This window comes from Glycine max, chromosome 8 (assembly GCF_000004515.6).
Source record: "Glycine max cultivar Williams 82 chromosome 8, Glycine_max_v4.0, whole genome shotgun sequence".
Taxonomy (NCBI): Eukaryota; Viridiplantae; Streptophyta; class Magnoliopsida; order Fabales; family Fabaceae; genus Glycine; species Glycine max.
The window spans coordinates 32,409,612-32,423,834 of NC_038244.2; the positions used below are offsets into that span (position 1 = coordinate 32,409,612).

The following is a 14,223-nucleotide window of genomic DNA, read 5'->3' on the forward strand; positions in this document are numbered from 1 at the left end:
ATATTTTGTATTTGATTTATGTTGTTAATTATATTTATAGTTTTTTGGTATAAAATTTAATTTAATAAATATTCAAAACATATAAGACTCTACAAATTGAGAAGTTTACAATTTCTTCATTTTTTTTAATCCTCCCGACCACAAACTCCTCATTGATCTAATGAATATTTTTTTCTTGGTATTCTTGTTAGGATATTTGGCTCTTCCTCAGTGATCAATTTTTAAATTATTGATATTTGAATTCTATTAAGTACATCTATTTTTGTTGTTTTAAATTTGTTTCATACATTGCTATCATGTTTTATTATTCTTAATTCTTGTAGTTTACGAAACAAATATTGCATCTTTAGTTCATTGATTGAGTTTTTCATGGTTTTGGTAAAAATTATTGACTTTGTGACTTGTGACTTTGTGACTTGTGATCATATATATGTTTTTAATAGATTTTATTTTAATTGATTTGTTCTTTTTGTATTGCTCAGGCATTTTTTTTTTCAATATCAAATAATGAGTGTATCTGGTTAGAAAATTACTAAAATGGATGCCCTACAATATATTAAGGAAGTACAATGTGCATTTCACAAAAGCAGAGAAAAGTTTGACAAGTTTATGGATGTCATGAAAGATTACAAATTTCATAGGTATGACCAAGTTGAACAACAATATACCTTTCAATTCTCCACATAATATATACACACGTGCGCGCGTGCATTTTTCCATCTTTCTATCTTCTATTGTTGTTTTTAATAGGAGGGGGAGGGGGAGGGGTCATGATTTTGTTAACAAATATTAATTTATTATCTTTTAGTCATTTGCAGAATTGATGTTGGGATTGTCGTAGAAAATTGGAGGAGATTCTTAATGACCATGGGTATTTGATTTTGGGATTCAACAAGTTTTTGCCAAAGGGATATGAAATCTTACTTCTAGATGAGGGTGAGGGTGAGGATGGGTTTGGAAATGCTTTGAAATATTTGAAGAAGATTCAGGTGACAAAATTCTTACATTTTAGGCATCTCATATGACATGGGACATTGAGGATGATTTTAGTCGGGCATAAAAAGTTGTTAGGTTTGGTAATGCCATGGCAATGCATGAAACTAATACAAGTTAATTAAATTTGATGGTAAAATTAGATGTTACAAAGAAGGATTTGTTGATTATGGTAGGTTTATGTAAGAAAAGAAAACACATTATAATACACACACACACACAAACACACACACTTTCATCTATTTATTGGCTCTTCTTGGTCTGAGTAAAAAAGTCTAAGACGACACTTATTATGCAACACAAAGAGTATTGGTTTTGTTGTATAAATATAAATTGAACAAATTCATCAAGTCTGATTGAATTTGTTTAATGCAGGATCGATTTGAAAACAAAGATCATGTTTACAAGTCATTTCTAAATATACTTCTTAAGTACAAAAATATTGGGGTTACTCTTTATGATGCATACCATGAGGTAAGTGTTGTCGATGTATATTCATTTCAACATATTAATTTTTTCTTCTTAATTTCCTTTTCCTTTTCATTTACTTTAGTCATATATATTCAACTTCTCTAGGTTGCTACACTTTTTGAGGGTCACCGTGATCTTGTTCGTGACTTCACTAAGTTTCTGCCATCTATACATCTAAGGGGAAAATCTACTTAATTTAGGACAAGCAAAAGGTTGTTACAAGTGTCAATAGATCAAAGACTTAACCAACTATGTTAAATTGTGAAAAATCAGCTTGTGAACATGTGAAAACTCAACAAAAAATTTGAAATAAGTAGCAACTATGTTTGTTGAATGAAATAGAATGACTTAAGATATTTTCCTTTATATAAAATATGTTGGTACCAAAGAACTATATTATTTAGCGACAAGAATGAGATTTAGCATAAGGATTTATTTAGTTAATATTTTTCAATGCATTTCTCTTATTTTTTTAATGTTTTTTTTTCCTTTTCTTTTTATTGACCTTTCCTTTTTATCCCTTTAGAAAAAGATTCTCCATCTTTTCATCCTTAAATTTTCTTTTTCTATTATTTTTATTACCCTTTCATTTTTTTTATTACTTTGACGTTAAGGGAAATATTTTTTTGTTGCTATAAAATCCATAAGTATCATTGATGGAAGACAATTATGTTCGAGCTAAGAATGATCACTATAGCTGACAAAACACTTCTTTCAAGTATTTATCATTTCACAGTTTAATGTCAAATTATTATTATTATTATATTTATTTTTTAATAAGCAATATATTAATTTGGTACGTATTGAATGATTCATTTAGTTTAGATTTAGTCAATGAATTTGTCACATTTTTTAATGTCTTTCTTATTTTTTTTACTTTTCTTTTATTGATTTTTCCTTTTTATCCCTTACGAACAAGATTCTTCATCTTTTCTTCATTAATTTTCTCTCTAGTATTTTTTTTATCAAGTACCAATGTATTTTTTTCACGTTTTTCTTCAAATAAAATATTTTTTGCATACACACTAAAAGATGTAAAAGGATGGTGATCTCAATATGATAAAAAATCTTTAAATTTATATTTCCTCCGTCTCATTTTATTTGACTTTGAAAAAAAACCATTTTTATTGTCATTATAGAATATCAATGAAACATTAAATATTTTTTCTATTGCATCTATAATTGTTTTATTAAAAGAATCTTTCATTGAACTAATTAATCTTTTTATTGCTCCATTTTCAAACATTAGTTTTGATTAATCTGTCATTCGTCTCATTCTTGTTAACACAAACATTTGTAGATACATAGGAAAACACATAGGCAAAGTTAAATTGTGTTTCTTAAAATCTTATTGTTTGTAATTTTTTTATAGCAAACATGAGGTAGTCCAAGACTTGTGAACAACAATTAACAAAAGCAAAACAAAGGGATTCCAAACTAATCGAGGTCGTACCCGAATCAAATAAACATGAAAATGCAGTAACTAGGAAGTGATCCTAGGTCGTTTCCCAACGAGCAATGACAAACCAAATGTTCATAATATACTTGCAGTAACAGTAAGGATTGGGGGGGGGGTGTTTGTTTTGTGAAATGAAGAACAAGCGAACAAGAATATGAAATTAATAGTATTAAAAATGGGTTGTTTCCTCTGATTCAGAAGCCACTCTCTTGTCCTAGGTTATAGAGAATTCATCCCTAATAGTTAACCACTTAATTCAACCCTAGTTTAATTTACTTAGAGAAAACCAACTTAGGGTTGTCAATATGTGATTAGGCAACACATACACCAATTAACCCTTCATCCATTAAGCATGAACACACGTTAGGCTCAGAGGCAATTAATCGAACACGAAGCGTGCACAAATTAATATTAACGAATGTGGGTTAATTGGTGAAGGGAAAACTGTCAGGAAGCTACATTATAAACAGAACCTCGAAGAGAGTTTAGCTTCGTCCTTAGAAGGAAACAACACCAAAAAACTTAGCCTTCCATAGATTCAATCAGAGCAGAAAATGTAAATGAAACTAAAAGCAAAAACGTAAATGAAGCAGAAACGTAAATGAAAGCATAAGAAGGAACAAGAAACGAAATTGCAATAATTAGAAGCAGAAAATAGAAAATTGCATTACGTGAACAAGAACACTAGAACAGAAAAACGTAAAACCCTAAACCTTATGCTCTGAATAATAGTCTAACAGAATGCCTTGCACGAATCCCAAGGCTGCTATTTAAAAGAGTCACTCAAAGTCACTGGGCCCTATTACATTATTTTAGCCCAAAACAAAATAAACACTGAACAACGTAAAATAAAATTGCAATCTCCTAATTAGAAATTAACTAAGGTAAGTGCTGCTTTATTTGCCCTCTTCAAGCCCACAACCAAAATCCGGATTAAGCCCAATGTTTCAATAATTCCTGAAATTAGATTAAAAACATCAAATTAGCTAAATGAGCCCAAATAATAAAACTGCCTAATTAATTTGACAATTAAGACTAATCAGTAAATAAAATGGTGCAAAAAGGATTTAAGAAATAGAAGAAAATGATGGCACATCAAAACCCCCCCATACTTAGCCTTTTGCACTCCTGGGCAAAATGAAACAAAGAACAAAATCCAAGGATATCAAAGAGAGACAAACAGAAACATTCACATATTTCTCAATGAACATCTAGGAATGAAAGGAATGGGTAACATCTAACATCTAACATAAGGAGATCCGAAAAGTCAAGACATTCATGAAAATCATCCAAGCAACCCAATCATGGAAAAATAGTTAATCAGCTCAAGAATGAAAAGTGATAAAGCCTCACAAGATATACACTCTATCTCTCAAGTGTCTAGGCTACTATTTACCCTCAAAGCACCCATGAAAACCAACACCACATAAACTTGACAAGATTCTAAAATTGACAATCAACCCATAAACACAAGCACATGAGGATCAAAAGGTCTTTTAAGATTGTAATGGGGCCAAGGACAAGGTAGGAAAAATATGGAATAAGTGGCTAAATCCCAAAGGAATAGAGGATCAATGGGGAATAAGTGCATATTAAGAAAAAATAAGAAGACCTAAAGATAAAATTTAAACATAAAGAGTAGAACCAAAAGTCTCATCATTCTTTTTCCATTTAAGATCTTATTCACTCAACTTTATTGCTTTTCTTTTGCTTTTTCAATTTTTTTTTTCGAATTTTTTTTTTGTAGTATTTGAGAAACAACATCTCATTCAGCATGTCCAACATTTAACCAATATACAATGTACATCAAGTATGGCCCAAAATACATCATGAAGCATAGCCAACAAAACATGTTATCCAATGAAACAAAAACCCCCCACACTTATTCCCAAAACAATTCCAAAGCTCCAAAATTCCTTAAGGATATGGTGATATCATGGTTTTTCACTTAAGGCTTGTAGTGAGCTTCAAAACAAGGAAAGGGAAACAAGGCTCAAAAGGGCTATCAAAGGAATTAATTCAAGGTAAGTCCATTTGGCTAAAAGCTTATAAGAACAAAATTGCCTCAATCATTTCCAAATATGCATGTGAATTAGGAAGCATCAACAAGAATCAAGCCAAGGTTATTGTGCAAGCAATCAATGGGGCAAAACACACCAAATGATTATGATGATGGATGGCTCAAATTCTCACAAAGGTAAACTCATCACTCTCAAATTGAGCTTTCAAAACTATCATGACATGTAGAGGAAAATCAAGGATTTCAAATCACAAAATGTCAAGAGACTCTTATTTTCAAAACAATTACCCATTTCTTGAACATATCCTATAATTCAAAGAAAAACATGCAAAGTCATACACGCACACAGAATTGGCCCAAAATATTAAACTAGAAACCCAACAAAACTAACAAAATTAACACAACTAACAAATTTAACAAAACCGACAAAACTAGCAAAACCAAACCAAAGAACACTCCCCCCCCCCCCCCCCATACTTAAACAACACATTGTCCTCAATGTAGCACAATTAAAAGATTAAAATCAATTAAACCATCAAATAGAATCAGACAAGTGTAATAAAAGCAAAGAAGGAGATAGGAAAAGAAGAACTCCCTAAGTTATGGTGGAGGAAGAGTAGGGTGGAGTAAGGAAGTCTCTTCCACCACTACGTCCACTAAAGAAGGGTTTGTGAGGAATGGCTTAAGTCAGTGTCCGTTGACCTTGAAGCTCTTGTTTGTGGAGTCGCTTTTGATCTCAACTGTACCATAAGGAAAAACATTAGTAACAACAAAAGGACCAATCCACTTAGACCTTAACTTACCACTCATGAGTCCAAGCCTAGAATTATACAATAACACTTTTTGCCCAACCATGAAGTCCTTCTTAATTATCATGCCATCATGGAACTTCTTGGTCTTTTCTTTGTAGAACTTGGCATTCTCATAGGCTTCTAGGCGGATCTCATCTAACTCACTCAGTTGCAACTTTCTTTCCTCACCAGCTTGATCCATAGAGAAGTTGTAGGTCTTCATTGCCCAGTATGCTTTGTGCTCAATCTCCACTGGAAGATGACATGTCTTTCCAAAGACAACCCGATAAGGAGACATTCCTAAGGGTGCTTTGTAGGCAGTCCGATGTGCCCAAAGAGCATCATCAAGCCTGGTACTCCAATCTTTCCTGCTTGGCTGCAGAATCTTCTCTAAAATTCTCTTGATCTCCTTGTTAGAAATTTATGCCTGTCCATTGGTTTGGAGGTGGTATGGTGTGGATACTCTGTGTACAACCCCGTACTTTTTAAGCAAGACATGCATTGATTTGTTGCAAAAATGGGTTCCTTGATCACTAATGATTGCTTTAGGTACTCCAAACCTACAAAACAGATTAGCTCTGACAAAATCTGCAACAACCTTAGCATCATTAGTTCTAGTGGGCTTGGCTTCCACCCATTTTGAAACATAATCAACTGCAAGGAGAATGTAAACATAACCAAAAGAAATAGGAAAAAGACCCATGAAATCTATGCCCCAGACATCAAACACCTCACAGAATAGTATCGATTGCTGAGGCATTTGTTGTCGTCATGTAAGTGCACTTCCTGCTCTCTAACACTGCTCACAAGTGCTACAAATCTTCCACGCATCTTTAAAGATGGTGGGCCAATAAAAACCACAGTCAAGCACTTTGCAAGCTGTCCTTTGAACACCCAGATGACCTCCCGGTGCGGAAGAATGACAGAATTGTAGGACTGAGTCAGTCTCATGATCTAGAATGCACCATCTAATGACCTGATCACTGCACAATTTCCACAAGTAGGGGTCATCCTAAATAAAATGCTTAGCATCACTTTTAATTTTATCTTTTTGGGCCTTAGATGCTAAGGGAGGAAAAACAGAAGCAACTAAATAATTGACAATGTTAGAAAACCAGGGAGTAGAAAGAGAGTCAGAAATACTATACAGTATATACAAATGATCATCCGGGAAATCATCCCGAATGGGTGAATCCTCATCAGACACACGTTCGATCCGACTCAAATGATCAGCAACTAAAGTTTGTGCTCCGCTCCTATCACGGATCTCCAAGTCAAACTCTTGGAGCTAAAGCATCCATCAGATCAACCTAGGCTTAGAATCAACCTTCTTCAACAAGTACTTTAGAGCTGCATGGTCAGTATAAACAATAATGCGGGTACCAAGCAAATAAGATCAAAATTTTTCAAGAGCAAAAACTATGGCTAGTAGCTCTTTCTCAGTAGTAGTATAATTCGCTTGGGCAACATCTAAAGTCCTAGAAGCATAATATATCACCCTGGGCAATTTATCAATTTTCTGAGCAAGGATAGCCCCTAATGCATAATTTGATGCATCACACATAAGCTCAAAAGGGGCTGTCCAGTCGGGTGCTTGGATGATGGGGGTGGTAGTCAGCGCTCTTTTGAGGCAATCAAAAGCCTCTTTGCATTTATCATTAAAGTCAAACTCCACCTCCTTTTGCAACAAGTTGGACAGTGGAAGGGCTACTTTGCTAAAATCTCTTATAAAATGCCTGTAGAATCCTGCATGACCAAGAAAAGATCGCACCTCTCGCACACAAGAGGGGTAAGGCAATTGTGATAGAACAAAATTTTTTGCAGGATCTACTTCAATGCCCTTATTGGAAATAATGTGGCCTAAAACTATACCTTGCTCAACCATAAAATGACATTTTTCAAAATTTAGAACAAGGTTAGTTTCAATGCATCTATTCAAAACCTTTTCCAGACTATCCAAATAGACATCAAAAGAGGATCCATATATAGTGAAATCATCCATAAACACCTCTATGCAATTTTCTAAAAAATCACTGAAAATATTGATCATGCACCGCTGGAAGGTACCAGGGGCATTGCACAGGCCGAAAGGCATCCTCCTATAGGCAAAAGTGTCGAAAGGGGCAGGTGAATGTGGTTTTTTCCTGATGCTCAGGAGCAATAGTGATTTGCATATAACCAGAAAAACCATCAAGGAAACAGTAGAGAGATTTACCTGCCAGGCGTTCAAGCATCTGGTCAATGAATGGCAGGGGGAAATGGTCCTTTTTGGTAACCTGGTTCAGCCTCCTATAGTCGATGCAGACTCTCCAATTGTTCTGCACCGAGTAGGAATCAGCTCTTTCTTCTCATTTTTTATCACGGTGAGGCCGGTTTTCTTCGGGACTACCTGGACGGGACTCACCCATTGGTTGTCGGAGATAGGATAAATGATTCCAACTTGCAGAAGCTTGGTTATCTCATTCTTCACTACATCGAGAATCACCGGGTTGAGTCTTCTCTGTGGCTGTCTTACTGGTTTAGATCCATCCTCTAAATTTATTCGATGCATACATGCGGATGGGCTAATACCAGGAATATCCGCCAGGGTCCATCCTATAGTCTTCTTATGCTTCTTGAGAACAAATAACAACTTCTCCTCTTGCTCATCAGCAAGGGAGGCAAATATAATTACTGGAAAACTTTTGCTATCATCCAAGTAAGCGTATTTTAAATTTGATGGCAGAGGCTTCAATTCTGGTGTGGCCAGCTGGATAATGGTAGAAGGAGATGGTTTCCCAGCCTGTACCTTATAAAGAAAGTCAGAGGTATGTGTACTTCTTGAAACATGGTTAGTTCTATCTGACTCTATAAAATCAATCTCGAGAGGTAAAACACCACCACCACCAGACATGCAATCAATATCAATTTCAGATTCACTCTCAACATCAAATTCAGACATATGATCAAGTACAATTTCAAACTCAATGCATGAAGAGTGAGAGGCATGCAGATTAGAATAAAGATTAGTCATGTATTCATCAACAACATGGTCAATTATTTCAGCACGAAATACAGAAAGATCTTCAGATGGGTGTTTCATAGCATCCAGAATATTAAAATGAACAGTTATATCACCAAACTCCATAGATAGTGTGCCTGCATATACATCTATCTTAGTTCTAGCAGTTTTCATAAAGGGTCTGCCTAGAATGATGGGAACTGATCCTTGAGAAAATCCCTCCTCCGTATTCAAAATATAAAAATAAACAGGGAAAATCAGTTCACCAACTCTAACTAAGACATCCTCTATGAAAACAGCAGGATAGGCAACACTTCTATTAGCTAAGTGAATTACCACATCAGTTGACTGCAAGGGACCTAGAGATAGAGAATTAAAAATAGACAGAGGCATAACACTAACAGAAGCTCCTAAATCTAGCATGGCATTGTCAAACTTACTATTCCCTATAATACAAGGTATGCTGAATGTACCTGGATCTTTACATTTTTCAGGGATTTGGGGAATAGATTTACCAATCAATGCGGAGACATTTCTGCCCATGCTAATTCATTCACTTCCTTTAAGCTTCCGCTTATTAGTGCACAACTCCTTCAAGAATTTAGCATATCTTGGAATTTGCTTTATTGCATCCAGCAGAGGTATGTTTACCTCTACTTTTCTAAATGTTTCCAAGATCTCTTTCTCTGTCTCTTCCATTTTTTTGTTCGGAACTGCTCTTGGAGGGAATGGAAGAGGGATATGCTGCTTCTGCAAATCAGAATTACCAGTGGAAGATTCACCTGCACAGAAATTGTTAGGTAACTTACTCTTTAAATTTTTGTCATGATCTTTTTCTGGAGTAGAGTGAAGTTGGGCAGGTTCATTGCGAATGAGGAAGGTGCTACTGGTTGAGGTCCTTGACACTACTTTCCCGACCTCAATGAAATGGCACTCACATTTTTAGGATTTTGGACAGATTGAGAAGGAAGCTTGTCAGAATTCTGGGACTGTTGTTGATTTAACTGTGTAGCCAATTGTCCCATCTGGTTAGTTAAGCTTTGAATGGAGGCTCTGGTCTCTTGTTGAAACTGCATGGTTTGCATAGTCATTTGCCTCACAAGTTCTTCGAGGGAAGGTTGCGGAGGAGCCTCAACTATTTGTTGTTTCTGGGGCTGTTGCTGTTGTTGGATTGGTGGAGGAATGTATGGTCTACTTGGGCCAGTAGCATTTTGGAAGGAAGGAGTAGGTTGCTGTTGTTGTTGAGGGCTAGACCATCTGAGATTAGGGTGATTCCTCCATCTGGGATTGTATCTATTGCTGGAGAGGTCATAATTGTTATGCTATGGTTGATTTTGTTGCTGAGGTTAAGGAGGTCTATTGTAAATGTTTGCAGCATAAGCTTCAGGCTGCTCAATTCCTCCAAGTTGCTACATGGAAGGGCAAAGGTCTGTATGGTGGTCAGTAGAGGAGCATAAACCATAGACTCTTGCGACAGGTACAAATTTCTTATTCAAGGCCAGCTGGGTTACCAAGTTAACCAAGGCATCTAGTTTACCCTCAAGCTTCTTAGTTTCAGATGGTGCAGATGAGTTTGTAGCTACCTCATGCACTCCTCTAATGATTATAGCATCATTTCTTGCGCTAAACTGTTGGGAGTTGGAAGCCATCTTCTCAATTAAATTTCTGGCTTCAGTAGGGGTTATGTCTCCAAGGGCTCCACCACTGGCAGCATCTATTATACTTCTCTCCATGTTACTGAGTCCTTCATAAAAATATTGGAGAAGAAGTTGCTCCGAAATCTGATGGTGAGGGCAACTGGTACATAGTTTTTTAAATCTCTCCTAGTATTCATATAGGCTCTCTCCATTGAGTTGTCTAATACCTGAAATATCCTTTCTGATGGCCATGGTCCTGGAAGCAGGGAAAATTTTTTCTAAGAATACTCTCTTGAGGTCATCCCAGCTCATGATGGACCTTGGAGCAAGGTAATACAACCAGTCCTTTGCCACTCCCTCTAAAGAATGAGGAAAAGCTTTCAAAAATATGTGATCCTCTTGGACATTTGGGGGTTTCATGGTGGAGCAGACAATATGAAATTCTTTCAGATGTTTGTGCGGTTCTTCACCTGCAAGGCCATGAAACTTTGGAAGCAAATGGATCAGTCTATTTTTAAGAACATATGGGACATCCTCATCAGGGTATTGGATGCACAAGCTTTCGTAGGTGAAATCAGGTGCAACCATTTCCCTTAGAGTCCTCTCACGAGGTGGAGGTTGTGTCATGTTCTCAGAATGTTCAAAATCAGAATGCTCAAAATTATAATGCTCAAAATCAGGATGTTCAAAATCACCAATAACAAAATGCACAGACTCACCAGTAATGGAATGCCCAGGATGATCAAAAGGTACAAAATGATGCACAAGTCAGATGGATTGCCTCTAGTCATACATGTAGAAGCAAATGACTTTGATGTTTTGATGATGATCATGATGATTTGATGCAAATGATGCAAATGCGCTTTTCAAGTTTAAATTCAAGACAATGATTCAAGAATACAAGACACAAACATTAAGATGATCACTAGTACATTAGGAAGGAAATTCCTAATTGATATAGCAAAAGGTTTGGCCAAGTAATGCATATTAAAAAGTGTTTTTCAAGAGATTTACTCTCTGGTAATCGATTACCAGAGGATGTAATCGATTACCAGTGGCCAAAAATGGTTTACAGCAGCTATTAAAATTTGAATTCAAAATTTGCACTGTGTAATCGATTACACATATATTGTAATCGATTACCAGCAGTTATTGAATGTTTTAATTCAAATTTTAAAGCTTGTAATCGATTACACATATACTGTAATCGATTACCAGAGGAGATTTTCAGAAAATATTCTCAACAGTCACATCTTTTCATTTGATTCTTGAATGGCCATCAAAGGCCTATATATATGTGACTTAAGACACGAATTTGCAGAGAGTTTTGATTGATCAAAAAGTTTTATCCTCTCAAAAGATTAAGAGAGTTTTTCTGAATTAAAAAAATGTCTTATCCTCTCGAAGATTCCTTGGTCAAACACTTGCATATTCAATAAGGAATTGTGATTGATCTTCATTGTACAATCTATCTCTTTGAAGAGAGATTTCTTCTTTTCTTCTTCTTACTTCTGAAAAGGGATTAAGAGACCGAGGGTCTCTTGTTGTAAAGGAATTCTGAACTCAAAGGAAGGATTGTCCTTGTGTGTTCAGAACTTGTAAAAGGATTTTACAAGAGAGTGGAAAATCTCAAGTGGGTTGCTTGAGGACTGGACGTAGGCACGGGAAGTGGCCGAACCAGTATAAATCAAGTTTGCATTTCTCTCTTCCCTTAAACTTCTTTTATTTATTACTATTTATCTTTGGTTTGAAAGAAGTTTATTTTGAATTGTCTTTTGAGTAATTCATATTAAGGGTGCATTGTTAATCTAAAAAAAGAGAGTAAAATTTTAATTGGGGAATAGTTCTTGTTATCTTAATTCAACCCCCCTTCTTAAGATAACTGAGGTCATTTGTCTAACAATACACTGCATTCAGCATGCACAACTAGTTGCCTTCTCATGTAAATAAAAGTGTAGGTTTGAACTACAGCTACCCTCAAATGATATCCAAATGACTTGAAATTTTGTGAGCAACCTTATAAAATGATGAGAAGATAGCAAATAAAATTTCAAACAAAAATTCAAAGTCTAACTATGGAAGTTAAAAATGGTAGGTTAAGAAAAATAAGAGAATAAAACTTGAAAAATAAAAAACTTTTGACAGAATCACTTTTTTTGGACGATGGAGACCTCAGTCGGCCATAGGCCGGCTCCCACTACATAGGAAATTTTTTTTCTACCCCAAATACATATATAATAATTGCGATTTTGATACCCGGAGCAAAAGTTATGGCCGTTTGAAGTTTTGACAAAAATCAAATTTGCTACTTTTTTGGAACTTTCAAATCTGACCAAACTAAAGGCTCTAGCTATTTTTCCCACAAAATATAGATTAAAAGAAGTTACCACAAAAAAATTCAGCAAAAAATAACAACTCTAGCTACTAAAACAAAAAATCCCAAATAATTCAGAAAGGGTGGTCGCTAAATTCCGTCGCTACATGATTTCCACTACTACTTTGTTTTGCCGCAAGCAAAAGTGGTTGCTAAATCCGTCGCAAAGCACTATTCAAAGCAAAACACCCAAAACTGAAATAGGGAAAGCGCTTAACAGAAAAACTAAAACAGAACACACACTAAACACAATACCAAGACACTAAACAACACTAACACACACACTAACACAACACTAACAATTAAACATAAAACACGAAAGAATTAAACACTAACACGACACTTGCTATTATGAACCTTTGGACACTGCTCCCTGGCAACGGCGCCAAATTTGATCGAGGCCGTACTCGAATCAAATAAACATGAAAATGCAGTAACTAGGAAGTGATTCTAGGTCGTTTCCCAACGAGCAATGATAAATCAAATGTTCATAATATACTTGCAGTAACAGTAAGGATTGGAGGGGGGTTGTTTGTTTTGTGAAATGAAGAACAAGCAAACTAGAATATGAAATTAATAGTATTAAAAACGGGCTATTTCCTCTGATTCAGAAGCCACTCTCTTGTCCTAGGTTATAGAGAATTTGTCCCTAACAGTTAACCACTTAATTCAACCCTATTTTAATTTACTAAGCAAAAACCAACTTAGAGCTGTCAATACGTGATTAGGCAACACATACACCAATTAACCATTCGTCCATTAAGCATGAACACAAGTTAGGCTCAGAGGCAATTAATCGAACACGAAGCGTGCACAGATTAATATTAACGAATGTGGGTTAATTGGTGAAGGGAAAACTGCCAGGAAGCTACATTATAAACAGAACCTCGAAGAGAGTTGAGCTTCGTCCTCAAAAGGAAACAACACCAAAAAACTTAGCCTTCCATAGATTCAACCAGAGCAGAAAACGTAAATGAAACTAAAAGCAGAAACGTAAATGAAGCAAAAACGTAAATGAAAGCAGAAGAAAGAACAAGAAACGAAATTGCAATAATTAGAAGCAGAAAATAGAAAATTGCATTACGTGAACAGTAGCACTAGAACAGAAAAACGTAAAACCCTAAACCTTATGCTCTAAATAATAGTCTAACAGAATGCCTTGCACGAATCCCAAGGCTACTATTTAAAAGAGTCACTCAAAGTCACTGGGCCCTATTACATTATTCTGGCCCAAAACGAAATAAACATTGAACAATGTGAAATAAAATTGCAATCTCCTAATTAGAAATTAACTAATGTAAGCGCTGCTTTATTTGCCCTCTTCAAGCCCACAACTAAAATCCGGATTAAGCCCAATGTTTCAATAATTCCTGAAATTAGATTAAAAACATCAAATTAGCTGAATGAGCCCAAATAATAAAACAACCTAATTAATTTGACAATTAAGACTAATCAGTAATTAAAATGATGCAAAAAG

At 35.4% G+C, this 14,223-nt stretch overlaps 1 non-coding gene across 1 annotated transcript; it reads left to right on the forward strand.

Annotated features, from left to right (window-relative positions):
* Positions 1-10,514: 10,514 nt before the first annotated feature.
* LOC113002518 (small nucleolar RNA R71) lies at positions 10,515-10,621 on the forward strand. Its single transcript, XR_003268072.1, has one exon. It is a non-coding gene; the product is annotated as a small nucleolar RNA R71 (small nucleolar RNA).
* The last annotated feature ends 3,602 nt before the right edge of the window (positions 10,622-14,223 follow it).